Source organism: Rhipicephalus microplus, chromosome 4, assembly GCF_043290135.1.
Source record: "Rhipicephalus microplus isolate Deutch F79 chromosome 4, USDA_Rmic, whole genome shotgun sequence".
NCBI lineage: Eukaryota > Metazoa > Arthropoda > Arachnida > Ixodida > Ixodidae > Rhipicephalus > Rhipicephalus microplus.
Window position 1 is genome coordinate 125,167,313 of NC_134703.1, and position 22,933 is coordinate 125,190,245.

General features: G+C 45.4%; 1 protein-coding gene across 1 annotated transcript in view; it reads left to right on the top strand.

The window, feature by feature from the left end:
- The window catches only part of LOC119172858 (acetylcholine receptor subunit alpha-like), a 286,303-nt gene that overhangs the window by 172,734 nt on the left and 90,636 nt on the right, over positions 1-22,933 (top strand). The window lies entirely within an intron of this gene.

Below are 22,933 nucleotides of genomic sequence, written 5' to 3' on the forward strand. Positions count from 1 at the left end.
CCGCGATGGTTTGGCGAAAGCTTCAAGTGACCAAAAAAGGGTCAGAAGACGGCCCACCTTGACAAGACGTGATGTCTTCGGTTGCGGCTGACGTTCTTGAAGACGGTGGTAGAAGGCTTGCAGAACGACTTGGTGTGACGCAAATAATTGCGATATTTCACAGAGCCGACGTGGTATGCGACCGCTCCCGTCGATCGACGCCAGCGCCCCCTCCTGGGTGGATTACGCGGCAGGTTTTGCAAAAAGCTCCTCCTTCACTGCACGCGTCAGGTGCCGCAATTTCTTTTCTTCAGCCTTGTTCTGGTCGGCCCGGCGGAAGAGCCGGGACATGTCTTCAATGTACATGGTGACACTCTCGTTGTTCCGTTGGATTCGCATCTGAAGAGCAGCCTCTGCCTTTTCTTTGTGGTCCGTGTTTGATTTCGTAGCAAGAAAGTCTGTTCGAAAGTCGTCCCACGACAATAAGAACGCTTCGTGGTTTTTGAACCACATACGCGCAGAATCTGCCAGTCCCACGTAGACGTAGCGAAGTTTCCTGGCTTCGTCCCAACCGTTCAGTCTGGCGACGCGTTCGAAACCGTTGAGCTAGTCCTCGGGATTCTCAAAAATATCACCGTGGAAAACCTCTGTAATTCGGGGCGAGTCCATGACGATATGAGATGGAAATTAAGTCACTTGGGCGGCCATTGCAGGGGCTCCGGAACTTACGTGCTCCTCTGGTCTCGAAGAATCTAAGAGGGCACCAAACTCGGGCTGCTCACCTCGTAGGCAGTGACTCGTGCGTTGGTGTACGGGAGTCAACTGCGCTGGCTCCAATTTTCGGGATTCTGGGCTATGTTCTCTAACCTGAGCTGAGCTTGGAATCATACCAGCCCCCCCCCCCCCCACTGCGTTGTATTTGTTCGTTACAATATCATGATTTTCGTGTTATTACCAGTCATATTGTCACCAACGACAAGACACGATAACGAAAAAAGACGTATATCCTCTTCCTCGTATTGATGACTCCTTGGATCACCTGCGACACGCCCATTACTTCTCTTCCATGGATCTCTGTAGCGGATATTGGCAGATTGAAGTAGATGAACGGGACCGAGAAAAAACAGCGTTTATTACACCGGACGGTCTTTATGAATTTAAAAGTTCTCCCTTTTGGCCTGTGCTCCACTCCAGCCACTTTCCAACGAATGATGGACACAGCTTTATGTGGCTTGAAGTGGTACTCTTGTTTAGTGTATTTAGACGACGTAGTCGTTTTTTCTGCGACTTTTCAACAGCACATTGAGCGGCTTGAGGCGGTTCTTCTGGCTATTCACACTGCCGGCCTCTCTATGAAACCGGAAAAGCGTTATTTTGGATATGCGGAACTGAAATTCCTTGGCCACATTGTCAGCAGCATAGGTGTTTGCCCCGATCCTGACAAGGCTACGGCAGTTGCTTTGTTCCCAATACCGAAAACAAAGCATGATGTACGCCGCTTTCTGGGACTTTGTGCTTATTACCGCTGCTTCGTGCCGAACTTTTCGAAAATCGCCGACCCTCTACAACAACTCGTCAAGGATGACGTCGCCTTCGTCTGGGGCCCCAAACAATCCGGCGCTTTCCGCAACTTTCAACAACGCCTACAAACGCCACCGATCCTAGGTCACTTCGACACCGAAGCAGACACAGAAGTCCGCACTGACGCGAGCAACCTTGACCTCGGAGCTATTCTCGTGCAATATCAAGATGGCGTGGAACGCGTCATCGCCTACGCTAGCCGCACGTTGTCATCTGCGGAGAAGGACTACTCGACGACTGAAAAAGAATGTCTGGTGGTTGTATGGGCCATAACAAAATTCAGGCCCTACTTGTACGGACACCCCTTCCGAATCGTCAGTGACCACCACTCTCTCTGCTGGCTAACGAATCTGAAAGATCCTTCGGGCCGTCTCGCAAGATGGAGCCTTCGGTTACAAGAATTCGATATAACGATGGTTTACAAGTCTGGTCAGCAACACACCGACGCTGACTGTCTTTCCCGCGCACCCGTCGAGGTCACTGAAGAAGACAATGATGAAGACTTCAGCTGCCTTGTTATTCTCGCATCAGTAAACATAAACATGGCTGAGCAGCAACACGAAGACTTAGAATTATAACCACTGATCGAATACCTTGAGGGACGTCGCCCACAACCGTTACGTCAGTTCGTGCGTGATTTGTCATCTTTCTGTCTATGCCAAAGCATCCTCTACAAGCGCAACTTTCATTCAACGAAAACTGTTTACCTCCTCGTCGTTCCTGCTGCTCTCCGCGATGATATTTTGCGTGCTTGTCACGACGAGCCATCATCAGGGCATCTTGGCTTCGCGCGTACTCTGGCGCGGATCAAAGACGAACACTACTGGCGGAAAGTTACGAAATCCGTCCGGCAGTACGTCAAGACATGCACAGCCTGTCAGCGCCGCAAAACTCCAACGACGAAACCAGCCGGTGTGCTTCAGCCTTTGCAACCCCCTCACGCACCTTTTGAAAAGGTCGGGATGGATTTACTCGGCCCATTTCCGAAGTCTACGGCTGGTAACCGCTGGATTGTGGTTGCCACCGACTACTTGACCAGATACTGCGAAACACAAGCCGCCCAGCGAGCAACTGCTTCCGAGGTGGCTGACTTTTTCATCAAGAACATCGTTCTCCGCCACGGTGCTCCCGCTGTCGTGATCACAGATCGTGGTACTGCTTTTACGGCACAGTTGCTCCGACAGATCCTGTTGCTGGGCGGTACGACGCACCGAGCAGCAACTGCGCACCACCCGCAGACTAACGGGTTAACCGAACGCCTTTAACAAAACGATTCCAGATATGCTTTCGATGTATGTCGCCAAGGATCAGAAGAATTGGGATGAAATCCTCCCGTATAAAACATTTGCCTACAATACGGCTTTGCAGGAAGCCACCGGCTTTGCTCCTTTTCGTCTGGTTTACGGCCGCGACGTCACCACAATGTTTGACACCATGCTGCAACCAGCTCTGCCGGACACGATTACCCCGGACGCAGATGTATTTGTTCAGCGTGCCGAAGACGCCCGGCAGCTGGCGCGCTTTCGCATTTTATCGCGGCAAAATCGAGATGCTCGCCGATAGAACACCCACCACAGAGCAGTAATATACGAACCCGGTGACTTAGTCTGGGTTTGGACTCCTATACGTCAACGGGGACGCTCAGAAAAATTGTTATGTCGGTACTTCGGACCCTACCGAGTTCTTAATCGTTTCGGCGAAGTGAACTACGAAGTTGTCCCAGCAGACACATCACACCGTTCTTGCAGACCACGCTCCTCGTATGTGGTTCACGTCTCCAGGATGAAGCCGTAACATTCGCGTTGACTGCAAGTCAAGAACTTTGTGATGTGGCAATAGCCTTCAAGACAATTGTGCATTACTTTCTTGCTTCTTTATTTTTAATGTCGTCCTTTTTCTTTTCAAAGGACACAGACATTTCTGACTACCTTTCGTTGTTTTTTGGAGCCGTGGCATTCATGCGATGCTTCTTCTCTTTTTTTTCTTTGGGGACAGGGTAATGCCACGCTGTGTTGGTGGCAGAAGACGAGAGCGAAGAAGTGAATGGTAGCTGTGACTGAGTAAACAGTCCTCCACTTTGAGTTCCTGCCTATCGTTTCCTCTCGCGACAATATATGTTCTTCATACAGTCATATTATGCCATACCATTTTGGTATTGATACCATTATCGAAACGGTCAGAAGAGCTAAATGTCGTAGGCGGATAGATAGATAGATAGATAGATAGATAGATAGATAGATAGATAGATAGATAGATAGATAGATAGATAGATAGATAGATAGATAGATAGATAGATAGATAGATAGATAGATAGATAGATAGATAAATAGATAGATAGATAGATAGATAGATAGATAGATAGATAGATAGATAGATAGATAGATAGATAGATAGATAGATAGATAGATAGATAGATAGATAGATAGATAGATAGATAGATAGATAGATAGATAGATAGATAGATAGATAGATAGATAGATAGATAGATAGATAGATAGATAGATAGATAGATAGATACGCTTGAAGTCGCTGAAGTTCGCTAAGAAATGCTTGCATTAAAAAAAACTCCGCTCTCGTGCACGGGGGCTGGGCTTGTTAGAGTCAGGTCATGCGCACGTGACCTCTTCGTCGATAATGACGGAGAGGTCACGTAGGGAAGAGATTTGGCTTGCGAAGGCTACGTGGAGAAGCGGCAAGCGTTCTGAGCTCGCCTCCTCCCATTCTCGTTTCGCGCCACTTCTTAAAAAAAAGTTTCCTCAGCTTGTAATCAACCGATTCAGAATATTTTTGTAGCAAAATGCTCCTCAACAGACACCCAACAACTTCGACGGTCTAACTAAAGTTTCGAATGGGGCCTCGTGATTGGCCCTTTAACGAAGCGGTAAGATCTGATAATGTGGTCAAGCAAACTATGAATTAGTGCCGCCGTTGGAATTCTCGTGTCTAATTTGGATCGTAAACTCGTGACTAAGAATTGCGTCAGCCATGGGGGACGATGCAAATTGTGTCGCGAAAGCAATGCTGTCGTATTCCACAACTACTACCCCATCTGTGACGTCACAACTATCGCATTGCTGGCCTCTCTAATGGAGGCCCTCACTCCCGATGGTGAACCAGTATATAGCCATGTACTAGAGGCGGTGAAAGGTGAGAAGTAGTCACGAACCCAAGGCCGTAAGAAAGTGCGAGACTACTACCTCTCGTTTAGTGTTTCGAATGACCACTGGATGGTGGTACTTCTATACGCTACAGAAAGTTGTCTTCGAGCATACGTACAACTACATACATCGAAGACGCACGACAGCGTTAACGATTTAGAGTACGAGAAACTCTACTATGGTAGAGCGTAAAGACGTGCTGTGGGCCTCACACTGATAATGTCGTGGCGAAATGCACTATTAAACAAGCAGCCAAACTGTTTAGAAAAAATGATTGCCACGGACGTTAATAACATTTCAACAGATCATTTTCTTCCTAAACGTACAATAACGATGATGCCGTGTTTAGAAATAGTGTTTAAGGATTTCTAATACTTCACTATGGGAGAGCAGTGAGCCGTCCCGATGGAGCTGCATCCAAGGACATCTCAAAACATGTGTTCTGTAAAGGTTTTCAGTGAGTTACAGTACGCGTTACTCTACTAAAGGAGAGCATGGAGCCGTCCCGTGGGCCTCACAGTTTTATTTGTGTGTGTTTAGAAAGAGTTCTTTACAATCGAGTACTTCGTAATCTACTATGGGAGAGCATATAGCCGTCCCGTTACGCTTGGCGCAAACTACCATGAATTGCCAATTGACCTGCGGTTGTGCCCGGAAAAGACGCCTATCATTCATTGTATTCACATTTGCAGCGAGGGCTCAACACTTGTAATGTATGCTATTCTGAAAAGGCTGGGTGGTTGTTCTAGTTGATGCGCAGATATATGTCGGCATGCTTAGTTATCATTAGGGGTAAACAGAGCATACTTTACTGATTTATCAAGTCATTTCTTTATTGATCAAATTCTTTAAAAGAACACGACGACATTTTTTGAACATGGCCAGAAAACACTGCCGATAGATTTATGCTCTTGAGAACATGTAAGTCAAACATTAGAGCACAGCATGTGTCCTTGAATTTAATATTTATCATGAAGAGAGAGTGCGCAAGGTCATTTTCCCAGAGGAAAGGACGTAGTTTTTTGCTCCAATTTCAACCCCCTCCCCCCCATGTGTATCGTTCAGCCCGCTCACAGGTACGGGAAGATCGAGAAAGAACGCGCTTTAAAAAATGACAACATATCCACGGAGTGAATGATGGATAGTGGGGCGAAGCATCCGTCCATCCATTCGTTCTTCCTTCCGTCCATCCATGCGTGCGTCTGTGTGGCCGCCCGTGCGTCCATCCGCCCGTACGTGCATGCGTCTGTTCGTGCGTCCGCACGTCCAACTGTGCGTCCGTCCCGGCGTTCATCCATGCATCCGCTCCTGCGTCCGTCCATGCGTCCATCCGTCTGTGCAGCCATCCGTGCGTCCGTCCATGCATCTGTCTGTGTGTCCGTTCGTCCACCTATTCAACACTCCAAGTACCACCATCTCGCATCTTTTCATCATATATTCCTCATATAGAAGCACCGCCATCCAGCGGACATTCCAAAGACTGAACGAGAGGAGGCACACGTACACTTTCTTACGGCTTGCGCTTCGTGTCTACTTCCCACCTTTAACCACCTCGAGCTCATGGTATATACTAGTTCACTGTATACATGGCACTGCGGCACAACGCTCGCTAAACCTCTCCTAAACCAAGGAGGTTACGCCCAGCGAATATAAAATAGCAACCTTTTCCTGTCAGATAGTGCTCAATGTACATGCCAATGGCTTCAAATGGGAAATGAGCCCCACCGCGGTGGTCTAGTGGCTAAGGTACTCGGCTGCTGACCCGCAGGTCGCGGGATCGAATCCCCGCTGCGGCGGCTGCATTTCCGATGGAGGCGGAAATGTTGTAGGCCCGTGTGCTCAGATTTGGGTGCACGTTAAAGAACCCCAGGTGGTCAAATTTTCCGGAGCCCTCCATGGCGTCTCTCATAATCATATGGTGGTTTTGGAATGTTAAACACCATATATCAATCATCAAATGAGAAATGAGAGACAGGAGAATTCGGCTTTTACTTTCTTACGGCTTGCGCTCCGTATCTACTTCCCACCTTTAACCACCTCGAGTTCATGGTATATATTAGTTCATTGTATTCATGGCACTGCGGCTCAACGCTCTCTAAACCTTTCTAAAACTAAGGAGGTTACACCCAGCGAGTATAACGTAGCAACTTTTTCTTGTGAGATAGTGCTCAATGTACATGCCAATGGCGGGTAATGGGGATCATATCGTGTGCGTTAACTAAAAGCCGAATACTCCTGTCTTTCGTTTCCCATTCGCAGCCATTGTCATGTACATTGAGCACTATTTTTATTGTTCAACAACGCACAGAAGAAATCTCTCGCCGACACAACCTTGGAGGTCAGAATGTTATACGTGTTACACAATACAACGGCCACGAGGGACGAACAGGTGCCGCTATAAAAAGCTTCGCCCCTAAAAGAAGACGCCAGCTGCTTAACGAAAGACGTCAGGTGTTTTCTAAAGCAATGGTTTTATGATCAAAACCATATCGATACAGGTTTGTTGTTGCCGATGCTCGTTGCCGTTGGTGTGTGCTCGTAAGGATAAGGATGCCGAAAGGTGGCGCGTGCTCGCAGACAGGACCCTCAAGTGAGAGCATGCACGTCAACGTCGCGAAGCAGATCTTAAGAATGTTCGACAATGGGAAGCAGCGAGGAAGCGCGCATATCGCCAGGCGAATAAACGGAAGAAATTTTCCCGGTATTACTTCCAGGAGCTTCGCCTAATCTCATCATCATTCCCCTAGTGGATCTGTCGTCAATTTTTTTTTATTTCGTAGATAACGGTGACACTAAAAAACTTTTGTGAGATTTATAATTAATTGAAAATATTTTGTTTGAAGCCCTTGGTTGTCAAGTTAGTAAGCACAAGTAGATACAAAGCACAATATGCACCTAATCATGTGCAATAGTCGCGTGTAATTTGTGTCTTAAGAAAAAAAAAGCGAGCTTTTAGGGAACTCGAAAGCGGAAATGTTACGTAACTTCAGTGCTGTATTGCAAGTTCTCCAATAAAAATAAAAGAATTTTATTTTCATAGAATCATAAAAAGGGGCCTGCTTCTTCAATACATAAAAGTTCAGAGTACCGGATTGTATAGTTTTGTCGCGTCATCGGTAATGCGTGAGCAAGTACAGCGATAAACTTCCGCATTCTCACAATAACAACTCGTTAACGTTTTGTCACAGCACAAACTTCGCATAGAAGCTTAGTGTATTGTAGTCTGCAGATACACTAAATATTATGGTTCTGCTTTGAAATGAAAAAAAAAACGATAATAACACGCAAACTTTCATTATTTTGTCCATATTCATTGGAGCATAAATAAATTACTGATTATTTTATTGGCAATACGTCCCCCTAGAAAACTTAAATGGTGCTTCTTCTGAAGGCACAGCAAAAGCTATGCTGAACGGTTTCGCCGTACTAGCTGTAAAAAGGAGGCTTGTAGAAGAAAAGTGCCTTTTGTAGCTCACACTATTTTTATTGCTATGAGGTAACACTTTTGACCAGCTATTAAGTCCAGGTGTCATCGGAGAGTGGAGATCATAGGATTTCTTTATTACAATTGAAATTTATTCCTGAAGTGCAGCAAGAACAGGGCGTCCGCAAACAACGCGGTAAACGCAGAGCGGAGTCCGCCGGAGTGAGACCACCACCTTAATTCTGTCAGTCGATTATTAATCAGAAAAGTGTTTCAGGGCGCCTTCAAGGAAATAAAATAGGAGGAAAAGAACGGCAAGGAGGTTAACCAGCCTATAGGCAGCCGGTTCGCTACCCTGTGCGTGGGAGGAGGATGGGGGAGATGAAAGATAGAGAGCAGAGAGGGAAGAGAGATAAACACAGCACATTCGGCAGCACACACGCGAGGGCGCCTTCGATATAAGCTTATAAACACTACGGTGTCAAGGCCGCACAGACCAACTGAACAAAGGTATTCGTCACTCATACCCCGACCACTGATCGTGCAGCGCCGCACATGTGGGAACGAGCAAAGGCTTTGCGTCGCATCCTCTTTAATTGAACGCGCTCCCAAATCTTACGTAGTGTCGCATAAAACGCTCGGCCCGTGAGAGGCCGGTGCACATGCAGCCACTTTGACGCGACCACACCACAGCAGGCTATCCGTACGACAGGATGCGCGTGCCGCCACTGCATTTGATTAGATGCTACGCGCTTTCACAAACGCGTCATCATTTCAATACTAACGCTTTACGTATTTTATATTTCACACTCGTCCACAGCCATATCACATATTGTAACGAATCGTGTGTTTAGAATAAGTGAGTAACGATTCAGAGAGTACTAGGTACTCTACTATGAGAGAGCGTTAAGCCGTCCCGCAGGCTACACTTGCGGTCGTGGGGTGCAACGTTCAAAACTTATCGTGAAACCTGTGCGCAAACTTCAGAAGCGATCACTCAGAATAATCACCCACTCACATCATGATCAACCAATAGTTTACCTCTCTTTATAGAAATGAATATCTTGCCCCATGACGAAATACATGAAATAAAAATCGCCGCGTGTGTTTTAGTATAGCTAAAAACAACCTATTATTTCATATTTCTTTATTTTGCACATCCTCTCGTGTGACTAGAAATCAAGCATACAGAAATTTTAATCTTACATACGAAGAACGCCTGCTGCAGTTTTTAGGAGGAAAAGTCTGGAATAAACTACCAGCAGAAATAAAACAATAAAAAATTGTTCCTGTGTGCTTAAAAATACTTGCTTAGTCCGAACGATGCCGCTTCAATGTGAACAACCGAAATGCCAGTTTTTTTTTTTTTTGCTTGCCAGTAGTCTGCTGAAACCTTACAAAACCAGTTTTACACGAGGTGAAAACATGTAAAGTTTAACTTTGGATAATAATGCCTTAAATTACATTGTTTTACTGTTTGCACATGCTTACCAAGAATTGTTACTCTGCAATTGCCGATACATTTGCTTTGCTTTTGTACCCTTGTGCAATTTAAAAAGTATAATGATTACTCTTTTACGCAATTTTGTATCTCTTGTACATGAAAATCTGATTTTTTTCTAATGACCCTCTACTAGCCTTTGGCTATGGGTTCAATCAGTATTGGTATTTTTGTACGTGATGCTTGCAAATAAAGAATTCAAAGAATTCAATTTAGCCTCGTTCATTGTAGCGCCGCTTCTTTATATGGCACCGCGAGCTATAGGTGAGGTGCCTCATCGGTAAAGAAAAGATCTGCCATTCATCTGCTTAGCAGTATCTGTAGACTGTCGGACATGTCGTTTGCTATCTGATGAACACGTGTTTTGACAATCTGCACTCGGCAACGCATCACACTTTGTGGGCAGATCAAAGGGCACCACCACTTATTGTGGTAAAGGATTGCAGCCATCCAGTATACGGCGGTACAACGCTAGTTCTGTTTAAGAGACTTAAGCGCAATAAATAAATAAATAAATAAATAAATAATAGTTGCCTTCGCCGGCAAGTCGAGTAATATAATATCATTTTAGACGAAAAACAAGTGCGCTATCACTGTCTGTTTCCGCTCGGCCACTTCTGATCTTGGTCACGTGAACATTAGGTGGGAATCAACTAGGGGGGGGGGGGGGGGCGACTTTGTCGGTAACTTCTGAAATTGCGGCGTGTCACGTAGTCACGGACTATGATGAAAACGTGTACGCGTGCGCCACAATGGTTAAATCCCACTACCGATCCATCAAAAACGCCCCGCCGCGGTGGTCTAGGGGCTAAGGTACTCGGCTGCTCACCCGCAGGTCGCGGGATCAAATCCAGGCTGCGGCGGCTGCATTTCCGATGGAGGCGGAAATGTTGTAGGCCCGTGTGCTCAGATTTGAGTGCACGTTAAAAAACCCCAAGTGGTCGAAATTTCCGGAGCCCTCCACTATGGCGTCTCTTACAATCATATGGTGGTTTTGGGACGTTAAACCTCACATATCAATCAATCATCCATCAAAAACAAAGAAGGCGGCAGTTCGCCCAACCAATAGCGGATTAAGTTTCAAGTGAAGCGTCACCACCCTCCTTTCCATGCTCCGCCCCTTCTCCGTTCCCTGTTACGCTTTTTGGTTAATGAAGGCGTACGGCCGCTAAGAAACACGCCCTACATTAACGTAATTTTAATTGCTCCCGACTTTGCGTTTACTTTTCTGAATCGAACAAATGTGCAAACACATACTGGACATCTGACTTTTCTGTGGACTGTCGAGATTCGTTGCAGGCGCTCGTCAACTGAACAAAAAAACAATATATAAAAAGTAACTAAACATTTGGCTTCGAGGGAACCGCAGGAACGGTGCGACTTCTTCCGCGCACTGGTTTTCTTTCCTATACAGGGCATGCGGGGACCTCGTCCCGCGAGTTATCGAGCACATTCGAACAGTGCAGGCTAAGTCGCAATGTTCGCTCGAAGCCTTGCCCGCATTCATCCGAGTGTGACGCTTCTGAGACTGTCTCAGCAGTGAGTCGGTGCTATCTCCCGGGTTGTCCCATTGCCTCCTCTCTTTCTTGTTCCTACAGGAATTTCTAGGGAGGCTCCGACTAGAGCATCGCCTGTATAGAAGGGGCCATCATTGTCCCGATAATCTTGTTTGTCTGTACTTCTCTTCAGGGGATGGTTGGTGTGGCCTCTCTGCAGGGAAGACACTTCGCGACTTCAGCGTGGCGCGCTGTATTTCCGAGCAGCCCCGTTATTTCTTCCAGCGTTGGCTCGATGCCACCCTGTGGTGAACTTCAGTGGTAACTCATGTTTTTGATAGAGGTTTTTCGATAGACGCGACAGCTACTTGCTTGCTCTCGCATTTCTTTTCTTTACTAAGGTACATTAGAACACATTTGTTTCCAAATACCTTTTGAAATTTTCACCCCCGAAAATTGTGTTGCTCGCTTACCTTCGCTGAATAAATTACTGTTCTCGCAAAAGTGGCTTCTTCCAGGTGAACTTTATTGCGGATTGCTGCTGGGGTTTGTAATAGCAGGTTGATAAAACTTCTGTTCTGAACACGTGTGGTAGTTAGTATGAATTCCACTATATATATATATATATATATATTCAAGAAAACGCCACTGGTACCCTGTTCAGAGAGTTTTGTGTAAGCCATAAGAAAAAATAAACTCAACGAGATCGAACTCCATCATAGCTGCGATTGTATCGGACACAGCCACAACCATCCGCTGAACAGATCAAGTGCTATAGCTTAAGGAAACTTCCGAATGGAAGAGGCTTTGTTGCAGCGCCTTTTGCGTCAGTTTCGGCCTATACTTCTTAGTCGCATATTAACGCACTTTGCGCTGCTGCGACAGGTAAAGAAAAGGGAAGAAAACAGCGCAAGTACGTATACTTCCTTCCAATGAAAATGTTCTAGTGGGTTACAAAACAACGGCAGCATTCCACACGCAATCAGCGCTTTGAAGAAACGTTGATTTTCTCAAGACCAAGGTGACTCCACAAAATCGAATTTACATGTATTGTGCGAAATTTCGCTGGAACGAATCTCCAGAAATAAGTGGGTAATTAGTACGGATAACACAGCTTTCAGAACTAAGTATTCTTTCATTTCTTCGACATTTTTTTAAATAGGAAAAATGGAAAGCACTTGTATCAAGAGCTCATAACAGTCAGAAACGTGGGAGAAAAGGGGTGATTTGTTTTCAGATACGGCCGTGCATCGTGCATGCATCAGTAAAAATTTATGAAAACAGTACTCTCGGGTGGCCAAATAAGCTGACTTATCAGGTGTCGTTTGGGGTGTGTCGCGAACGAGCTTTTTAACAGTAAGATTGTCAAAATTGTATCCCAGATAATTTTGCATTTCGCGAGCTCATCGAAGAAAGAAATGTGCATATGACATGGTAGTCTATGCTGTGCAGGTATGCGATAAAACAGCAATATATGTTTGTGTGCGTAAAAAAACGAAGGAAAAAATCCAAAAATAATATATATGTGTGTGGTAAGCTTGCTGATTGAGTATAATACTGCTAGGGACAGTCTTTGATAGCAACCAAGAACCTGGTTTTGAATTAAATGAAAGTTTAGAAGACATTCTGCATGATGAATGGGACTTTGCAAATCATTTGAAGGTATTCTCCTACGCAAGCACCAATATTCATGTTGCGTAGGTTGGCTACACTACCATCGAGAAACTCTACAAAAAATGCGCAGTTTCAGAAAAGCTGTGCCCACTATGCGAGTGTTTTTCCGCGAGAGCCGCCTAAGGCAGGGTGCTTAACCAGGATAAGTTGTCATAACGAGTTGCTATGTTTTCATTAATGACCACCCACACTAGTTAGGCCTGTCACCCTTCGCTTGCCCAAGTCGCTTGCTCGAGGTGTGTTGCATGGCTTGTTTGTTGCGTTTGGGTATGAAAAGACATGGGTTGCTGAACAAGAAGCCTAGGATTTCGGCGGACACGGCACACCGATGAGCTTTACGGTAACGGGGCAGTTCGCATGACTGGATTACGGAGCTGATAAGGGCAGCGGCACGAACGTTAGTTTGCTGTGGTGACGACGTGGTTATTAGCTACGGGTTGGATGTTGTGCTTTTCCCGCAGTTTGGCAATTCCTGTTCTCTATTATCTCACCCTGTGAAACGCAGTAAAAACACAGGTCGTCTGCCTTGTGTGTATTTGTAATCGGTATTGTCCTCTAGCGCTGACGCACGGGCTGCCAACTTACATCAGGACAACAGTCAGCACTGTCCTTTCTTTCAACGTAGTAGCTGTGCGAGTTACGTAAATCATTTTCTTGTATGAAAGAGCAAGGCGCCCGCCCAAGGCTCTCCTATCGTAGGAACGGCTGGTTACAGTCGTAGCACAATCGTAAGCCTTGCTTGTTATGTTGACTCATATTTTCGGGAATCAAAACATTGCCGATATTTTTGAAAGAGACGTTTTTCCCTCCCGAGAAAAAAATGGTGCGATGCCTTTACACCAAGCCTAACACAAACGCGCCGTCCACAATAGGCCAATATTCCAAAAGAACACTACTCGACTCAGGCTTACACGTGGGTTTAAACTCCAAGGGAACACACTTATAACCCATTCTGAGTAGCGCTAAAGTACATGACTGGGAAAGACGGCCTAGGATAGCAAACAGGACTCGTACTCACAAAAATGTGTTTCACTAAAAAATTTCGTGATATTTTGGCCAATCACCATATGTGACAAGTCATCAGTGCCCTCCTAGAACAGTATGTGTGACTGGTGGAAATACTTTACCAGGATCTATCAAGCTGTCTGTATTTAAACAATGCAGTCACCAGAAGCTTTCCAATCGAAAAAGGAGTGAGACAGGGCTGTTCGTTGTCCCCGATATTTCGCATTTTGTCTTCAGACACTGTCATCAGAAAGGTAAACTACAAGCGATTAGCGGGTTTCCCAATGCCAAGTAGTGAAACCCTGAAAAGTGTCGTATACGCCGACGATATTTCGAAAATTTTTTCATATCTTGCCTAGCTATAGCACATTCCGTGAGGTTTTTGTTGAGTATTTCTATCTGTCAGGTGCTGTAATAAGCACAGTAAATTATAAAGCATCGTGCTTCGGTAGCTTCAGAGACCTATTGCCAGGAGAAGTCGAATATGTTCGACTTAAGGTGTTCGGTGTTTACTTTCATGAAAGAGATGTCTTACAAACAACCTGATAAGACGTATCTTTGACATACACAGACATCATGTCAAAATATTGGGTTTGTATAAATGAAAAACAGGAAGGCACAGAGGAAGTGAGAGAACAGGCTGACAACTGCCATTTACGTAGGGAATCAACGCCTGCCTGCTTCTTCCAGAACGGGAGACTGATGGCAAAAGCAACAGCCATTGAGACACAGGCATGCATGTTTTTAAATGCAAAGCATTTCTTAGCGAACTTCAGCGACTTTGCGCGTCTATCTATCTATCTATCTATCTATCTATCTATCTATCTATCTATCTATCTATCTATCTATCTATCTATCTATCTATCTATCTATCTGTCTGTCTTTCTGTCTGTCTGTCTGTCTGTCTGTCTGTCTGTCTGTCTGTCTGCCTGCCTGCCTGCCGGGCGGCCGGGCGGCCGGGCGGCCGGGCGGCCGGCCGGTCGGTCGGTCGGTCGGTCGGTCGGTCGGTCGGTCGGTCGGTCGGTCGGTCGGTCGGTCGGTCGGTCGGTCGGTCGGTCGGTCGGTCGGTCGGTCGGTCGGTCGGTCGGTCGGTCGGTCGGTCGGTCGGTCGGTCGGTCGGTCGGTCGGTCGGTCGGTCGGTCGGTCGGTCGGTCGGTCGGTCGGTCGGTCGGTCGGTCGGTCGGTCGGTCGGTCGGTCGGTCGGTCGGTCGGTCGGTCGGTCGGTCGGTCGGTCGGTCGGTCGGTCGGTCGGTCGGTCGGTCGGTCGGTCGGTCGGTCGGTCGGTCGGTCGGTCGGTCGGTCGGTCGGTCGGTCGGGTCGGTCGGGTCGGTCGGTCGGTCGGTCGGTCGGTCGGTCTAGCCACCTAGTACTTTTAGCTCTCCTGACCGTTTCAAAAATGGTATCGATACAAAACTTGTACTGGCATAAAATGACTGTATGACGAATATATTTATTACTCATAGCATGAAAATAAAGTATACACACAGTATAATAAAGTATACAATAAATGTTGTAGGCCCGTGTGCTCAGATTTGGGTGCACGTTAAAGAACCCCAGGTGGTCTAAATTTCCGGAGCCCTCCACTACGGCGTCTCTCATAATCATATAGTGGTTTTGGGACGTTAAACCCCACATATCAATCAATCAATCAAAGTATACAATAAAGTATACACAAATAAAGTATACACATTGAGTATACACACTGAATGGGAAGAACATCAGGAATGTATACACAGCTGATCAGTGAAGAAAGTTGGGCAATTGTTCAACGAATTCATCGTTAGACAGCTCGCGCAGGGAGCCCGGGAGACCATTCCAAGTATCAATAGTGTGAAGAAAAGAAGAAAACTTGAAGCAATCAATGGATGACTTCAAAGGAGCTATGTTGAGGTGGTGACTTCTTGTGATACGGGAAGAAGGGTTAGTGAAGGTAATGGGTGCATCAATAAATGTTTCCCCATGAGCAATCTTATGCAACAGGACAAGACGGTCACAAGTGCGTCGGAGAGCCAAACTTTTTAGCTGTAATTCATTAGCCTATATTGTAGGTGAAAAATGGCGATCATAACGCTTACATATAAATCTAATGGCTTTTTTTTCTGAATAGAATCAAGCATATTTATGTCATTGGCATGATGCGGTGCCCATACGACAGACGCATACTCTAGGAGAGGCCTTATTAGAGATCTGTATGCTACTAGTTTACATTCCCTAGTTGCATCTCGAAGGTTTCTCTTTAAGTAACCCAGCTTTCGTAACGCCTTATTTGATATATTCAGAATGTGGGCATGCCATTTCAAGTCCGGGGTGAAAGTAACACCGAGGTTTTTGAAAGTGTCTACACTTTCGAGCTTGTGGTTACAACTAAAATATAAAAACTTTAACGGATGCTTTTTATTTGAGAAAGTCATTGAGACTGTTTTTTTTTTTTTTTGAAGTTCAGTGACATCTGCCATGTCTTACTTCACTCGCAAAAACGGTCGAAAACTTTATTTAACTGCAACTGATCTTGAGTGCTAGTCACATCAGAATATATTGCGCAGTCATCGGCATTAAGTCTCAATTTCACAGAAGTCCCAGCAGTTACTTTAATGACGTCGTTTATATAGATGATGAAGAGTAATGGACCCAGTACCGATCCTTGTGGTACACCGGATGAGACACTGACCTGAGATGAGTGAGCACGATTAAATGCAACAAATTGTGTTCTTGAGCTCAGATAGTCCTGTATCCAGCCTGTAAGTTTAGTGTCATGAATTTATTCCTTGATTTTAATGAGAAGCGTATTATGGCATACTGTATCAAAAGCTTTCCTATAGTCAATGAAGATGGCATCAAGCTGTCCTCTGGCATTAAGTGTGGATGCAATATCGTGGGAGAATTCTAATAATTGTGTCACCGTCGAAAAGCCAGAACGAAAGCCATGTTGAGCATGTGAGAGAATATTCTGTTCAGACAAGTACTCGATGATATATTTAAATATGATGTGTTCCAGTAATTTACAGGACGTTGATATTAATGAAATTGGCCTATAGTTGCACACCACCTGTTTATTGCCATCCTTGTGTATGGGAACGACCTTGGCGCACTTCCAGAGTAATGGGACAGTAGATGACTCAACAGACTTTGAAAAAATGACTGATAAATACCGAGAGGTCCATTCAGAATAACGTTTCAAAAACATATTAGGTATATCATCTAGCCCGGCGCTTTGCGTTGTATCAATTTTGAGTACAAGGTTACGAATGCCCGCAGTAGTAATTAGCATGCTTGGGAAAGGTTTCGGAGATGAGTTAGTAAAAAAATGTGAGACTACGCCCATCATCACCTGTGAACACTGATTTAAAATGGTCATTAAATGCTTCAGAAATGCTAATATTGTCAGAGCATCGTTTATCGGAAATAATAAATGAGGAAGGACAGCTCTGACTTGGGGAATTGATGGCTTTCCAAAACTTTGACGGCTTGTCTTTTATGAACGACGACAAAGTATTATTAAAATAGAAGCTTTTAGCACTTGACATAGCAGATTTTAAACTACATTTCAGTTTAGGTAACACAGATGATTTTATTGGATTGCCAGATTTGGAATGTTTACGAAGACGCCTGATACGGCGAATCAGATGTATAATGTCGCGAGCGTAGCAAGGATGCTTGGGATTGCGTTTTATACACTTTGTTGGAATGTTCCGCCAGTTAACCCGGTCCTGTGCTTGCTGCTGCCAATTTATACCCACAAACTTCTTAATCTCATCTGCCCACCTAACCTTCTGTCTCCCCCTAACCCGCTTGCCTTCTCTGGAAATCTAGTTAGTTACCCTTAATGACCAGCGGTTATCCTGTCTACGCGCTACATGCCCGGCCCATGTCCATTTCTTCTTCTTGATTTCAGCTATGATATCCTTAACCCCCGTTCGTTCGCTAATCCACTCTGCTCTCTTCTTGTCTCTTAAGGTTACACCTACCATTTTTCTTTCCATTGCTCGCTGCGTCGTCCTCAATTTAAGCTGAACTCTCTTTGTAAGTCTCCAGGTTTCTGCTCCGTAAATAAGTACCGGCAAGATACAGCTGTTATATACCTTCCTCTTGAGGGATAGTGACAATATACCTCTCATAATTTGAGAGTGCTTGCCAAATGTGCTCCACCCCATTCTTATTCTTCTAGTCACTTCAATCTCGTGGTTTGGCTCCGCGGTTATTACCTGCCCTAAGTAGGCATAGTCTTTTACAACTCGAAGTGCACTATTACATATATCGAAGCGCTGCTTTTTTCCGAGGTTGTTGTACATTACTTTCGTTTTCTGCAGATTCATTTTAAGACCCACCTTTCTGGTCTCCTTGTCTAACTCTGTAATCAAGAGTTGCAGTTCGTCCCCTGAGTTAATCAGCAATGCCTTGTCATCGGCGAAGCGCAGGTTACTAAGGACCTGCGCTTCGCCTATGACATTGCATTGCTGAGTAACTCAGGGGACGAATTCGGTATAGCATGACGTCAATAGGCGACAAAGGTGAATGAAATGTAGAAACATGATACTCATGATATTCGTGCCATGTAAAACATGACTACATGCTGCACTCATAGCGCGCTCGTCGCCGATCAAACACCGGAAGTGTTGTTGCACATTTGGGACAATATCCACGGTGGTCTTGAATGCCTTTCTTGCTGTGAGACTTGAAATCTTTTCGTCAACCACGAGCAAACGTTAATTCCTTTATATTGAACACTAATTATTTGGGTGAACTGGTCACAGTATCAGGCGCAATATCATAACTCTTTCCGCATCGTCTAATGAGTCACCATAATAGACTTTCGGCAGTCATGGGCTGTGCACTTCTGCGCAATGTGTAATAATTCTTGTATTTATTTTACTCTCAACAGCCAAATAACGACATTACTCATAACAATAACGTGGCTTTTGACTCATAAAATCCTAGATATTATGTTTCATAGCATGAATATACGAAAAAGAAAGAAACTGTGGTGGACGCGTTTTTTCACAAGAGCGACATTTTGCCCCCCACCCCCACCCCCCACGGAGAAGCAAGAAATTATGTCGTCTCTTGATCCAACAGGCTCACATACGTGCACGCACCCACTCAGCTCGCGTAATTATGTAAATTGAATCGCATTGTGCGCTCACAGAATACTCATGTTTGCTGCATTAAACCTGAGCTATATAGTTCAAAACACTCTTTCCGACCTTCTATGCGTTCTTCGTCCCCCTCTTTTTTACTCTGCCCCTTCCCTAACTCCCTAGTTAATTAGGCAGCAACTTATTCAACTAAGAGTCTTCTTTGAATAGGGGTGCCTTTGGCAGCAAAGTTTGCGAAGCAGTCCTGCAGGGAGACCGTCGGCAGCTAAGGTATCGACGCCATCCTCACGGGTCCCTCGGGAGGACACGCGTCGTAATAAACTGAGGTTCCCTGGACTTATGGCACGCGAGTTTCTCGGCAGGTCATCGGACGCTAAATAAGCGCCCGGGACTCGCCGAAGAGACGCTGAATGAACGATGGCTGTGCGTGAACAAACGCTAAATTATTCGGTGCGCAAAAAAAAGTTTTAAAACTCTATTGTAATCACACATAATTTTCAAAACTTTCCCCACTTCATTTCTAGCGCTTTCTCGCCATGCACCACGGGGTCACACGTGTACACGTACCTCTATAGAGATACATAGCGACAAAATTTGGCAGTAATTTTCTAGCATCACAAAATTTAGTCTCATATGATGAATCAACACCGGTAAGATACATTTTTCATTTGGTAATTCGCTAATTTGCTGTCCTTGAGCAGCTAAAAAATGCCTTATAAAGAAGCCCTCTATAAATTTAGGTGGGCATGTAGCTGAAGTATCTATTAAATAGGCACATACGGAAACCGACTTAATTGTTTCACTCGTATATCACTGCATTTGAAAGCTGCTACAGGGTTCGAATGCAGGCTGCGTTTTATTATCGTTAATAACAAACATCAATCGTTAAAAACGATTTATTTCACTTGTAAATGCAAATTGTTACCCGGTATGCAGCCTACATAAACTCAGTTTGTAAGTTTTTGCGCAGCTTCGCTGTAGAGTATTGGACTGCAACTCAAAAATCTCGGGTTCAATATTTCCCAGCGACACTTTTTTTTACGTAAGTTTTTCTTTTTTTATTAATTCTGTGCGATAGTGATAACGGACACCGGAGGCGGTGAACATCTACGGCGCCGGAATCGGCCCTTGTAATCTGGAGAGCTTTCTCTGTAAAGTTCAGCGAATTCGACAGCCGCGCTCTTTTAGCTACGCCAGTGGCGTATAAGTATATTTCCTTTTCATGAAGGTAGGTAATCAGACTCCGTTTGAACAGATATTAATGCGCAACAAAGAACACTGCAGTTGTCTTTTAGCATGTACACTACAAACGAAGGAACACTCAGCAGCTTGTGAAACTGGCAAAACGTCTTTTACCAGTTTATCCAGTCATCGTAACACTCCGACGCCTGTTATGGTAGAACTGCAGACCTGGTGCGCACATAGAGCTGATCCACAGTCACCCACATGCATCTATGAACGTCGTTCTGAAAATGCGCGAAGACCAGCCGGATTCGCTTTGCCGTGGCGGCGTCGGAACACACAAAATTGGCCTGAGCACCAGCTTCTCCGCAAAGCACGGTTGCTGGCGGTGCCGGTGGTGTTGGAATACAGTTGTGGTACTCTGGTCCCGTGGGGACCATATACAGTTACTCTAAAATAGGGTTTAATAAGTTAATCTAGAATATATATAAGTTACTATATAAGTGACTCTAGAAGAGGGTGCCCCGATGCGTGGACCCGCAAGGAGCGGGCATCGAGGCACTCTAATTCGGAGATGATAGAGACGGCACGTGGCTCCCTTAGTCTTTTTCGAAAGGCTGATATTTGTTGCGATGTGAATGACGGTGGTAAGATTTCCGGATTACGTTGTTGGCAGAGTACTATTGAAAGCAAGCTGGTGTTAGGATATTCTACCTACGAAAGTTTTTGTGTCAAAGTGGTCATGACACCCAATTTTAGGCCATAATCTGTGTTGTGTGGACTGGTGCTTGTGCGTTCACAAACCAGCTGGCGATATTTCAGTGCATTCGGAAGTGGCGTTAGTTTAAAATCAAATATTTTGTAGGCATTCGTTAAGCACGTCTACTACCTTTACACATATTCATCATCACGAGTGATCGTCATCGTTATCTGCTGTGGGGATTAGAGGATTGTGGGGATTATAAACGAGCGAGTGGCCCAGTGGTCGGGCAACACTGGCGCGTTCGCAAGCGGTGACGTAACGAACCGGTTGCTCCGCGAGCTTCTGCTTGGTGTGCAGTACAGAAGGCGATCGTGTTGCATGGTCAGCTGCGCTTGCAATCAAATTGTTTTATCGTTATTCAACGTGACACTGAAACTGAATGACTTGCAACGATTGAAGCAATGCCACCGCGTAGCCCATACTGCGCTGTGGGGTGCCAAAGCGTACAGAGCAAGGAGAGTACTGCGTCATTCTTCAAGTTCCCTAAAGAGCCCACCAAACGCAACGCTTGGGATATAAGCATGCGCAGGAAGGACTGACGCGCAAGTGACGCCTCTGTTTTGTGCTCGGCGCACTTCACGACAGACAGCTACAATGACGACCAGCGTCTTCTCGGCGAGCTCGGTATAACAGTGAAAAAGCCGAGGCTGCGGTCAGACGCTGTGCCGACCGTGTTTTCGCATCGTTTCGTCCTCCAAGCTAATCGTCGGGGTGCTTTTGAAAAGCGTCAAAGATGATTGATTATATGTGGGGTTTAACGTCCCAAAACCACCATATGAATATGAGAGACGCCGTAGTGGAGAGCTTCGGATATTTCGACCACCTGGGGTTCTTTAACGTGCACCCAAATCTGAGTACACGGGCCTACAACATTTCAGCATCCATCGGAAATGCTGCTGCCGCAGCAGGGATTCAATCCCGCGACCTGCGGGTCAGCAGCCGAGTACCTTAGCCACTAGACCACCGTGGCGGGGCAAAAGCGTCAAAGGAAAGAAGTAAATGCATTTGTCGTTAGCAATATTGGCATCTGCGTTCGCCTCGTCTTTGACGCTTTTGTCGTCACTCGAGCTGTTGGTTATGGGATAGAAATCGAAATGCGCAGCGTACACAACCTCGTCGCCGCTTCTGCTGCTCGATGAATCGTTCGTTGCCCGAATCGTAAGCTGACGATGATGCCGACGACATGGCGATGGTACCAGTGCTAATTCGCAACACTTGCGAACCACGATGCGAACAACACTCCTAACAGAGTGAATACATTGACCACGTGCCCCAGGTGCTGTTTGGTAGCAGACGACGGCACTGCTCCCATCGGTTTGTGACGTCACGCACGCCACGACAAAATGGCAGTCGCCGACGGTAGGCGGAGTTTACATCCGCAGACTTCTACGCCTTATTTTAAACCTAAATATTCTTTCACAGTCCAGTTTTCACACGAGCACAAACATATACGACCCTCTCTACCTTCGTTTCTTGCCGAAAACCGTAAATTGTTGGGTGACCGTGTCATGACCCCTTTAATGAGCATGCTAAAAAGTTGTTGTAGACTCGCTGATGAGTATGGGATCATTACGCCACGTTACTGCATACAACTAACGCAGGCCTATATGTTCAGTTTTGTGAAGTAATATTTTTTTTTCATATGACGTAACCGATATTATTTCAGTACTCTAACAAAAATATTGTCGACCACGTACAGTAATCAACGGTCACGTGGCCAGGTAGATTGGATCGCTTATGTTTTTTTTTTTGCCGCCAGAGACACACAGTGCATTTTTCACAAATTTCAATAAAGAAAGGAAAATATAAATTCACCTTTCACGGAAAAAAAAAGGGTTAGTTGGGGTCAATGTTACGGACAGTCTTTCCATAAGTGGACTCATCTCATTTCATGTTGTGGACAGTTCTCGGTTCCTTTAAGAAATCTGGAGTGATCGCTCAACTTTGGGCGATCGCTCTCGTACAGAGACGCCGAAAACAACATCGTCTACGGCTGCCTTATACTCATAGATTACGAGAAACTTCCATTCGGAGTCAATTCAAGAACATAAAAAGCGCAGAAGTGCTTTCATTGGAA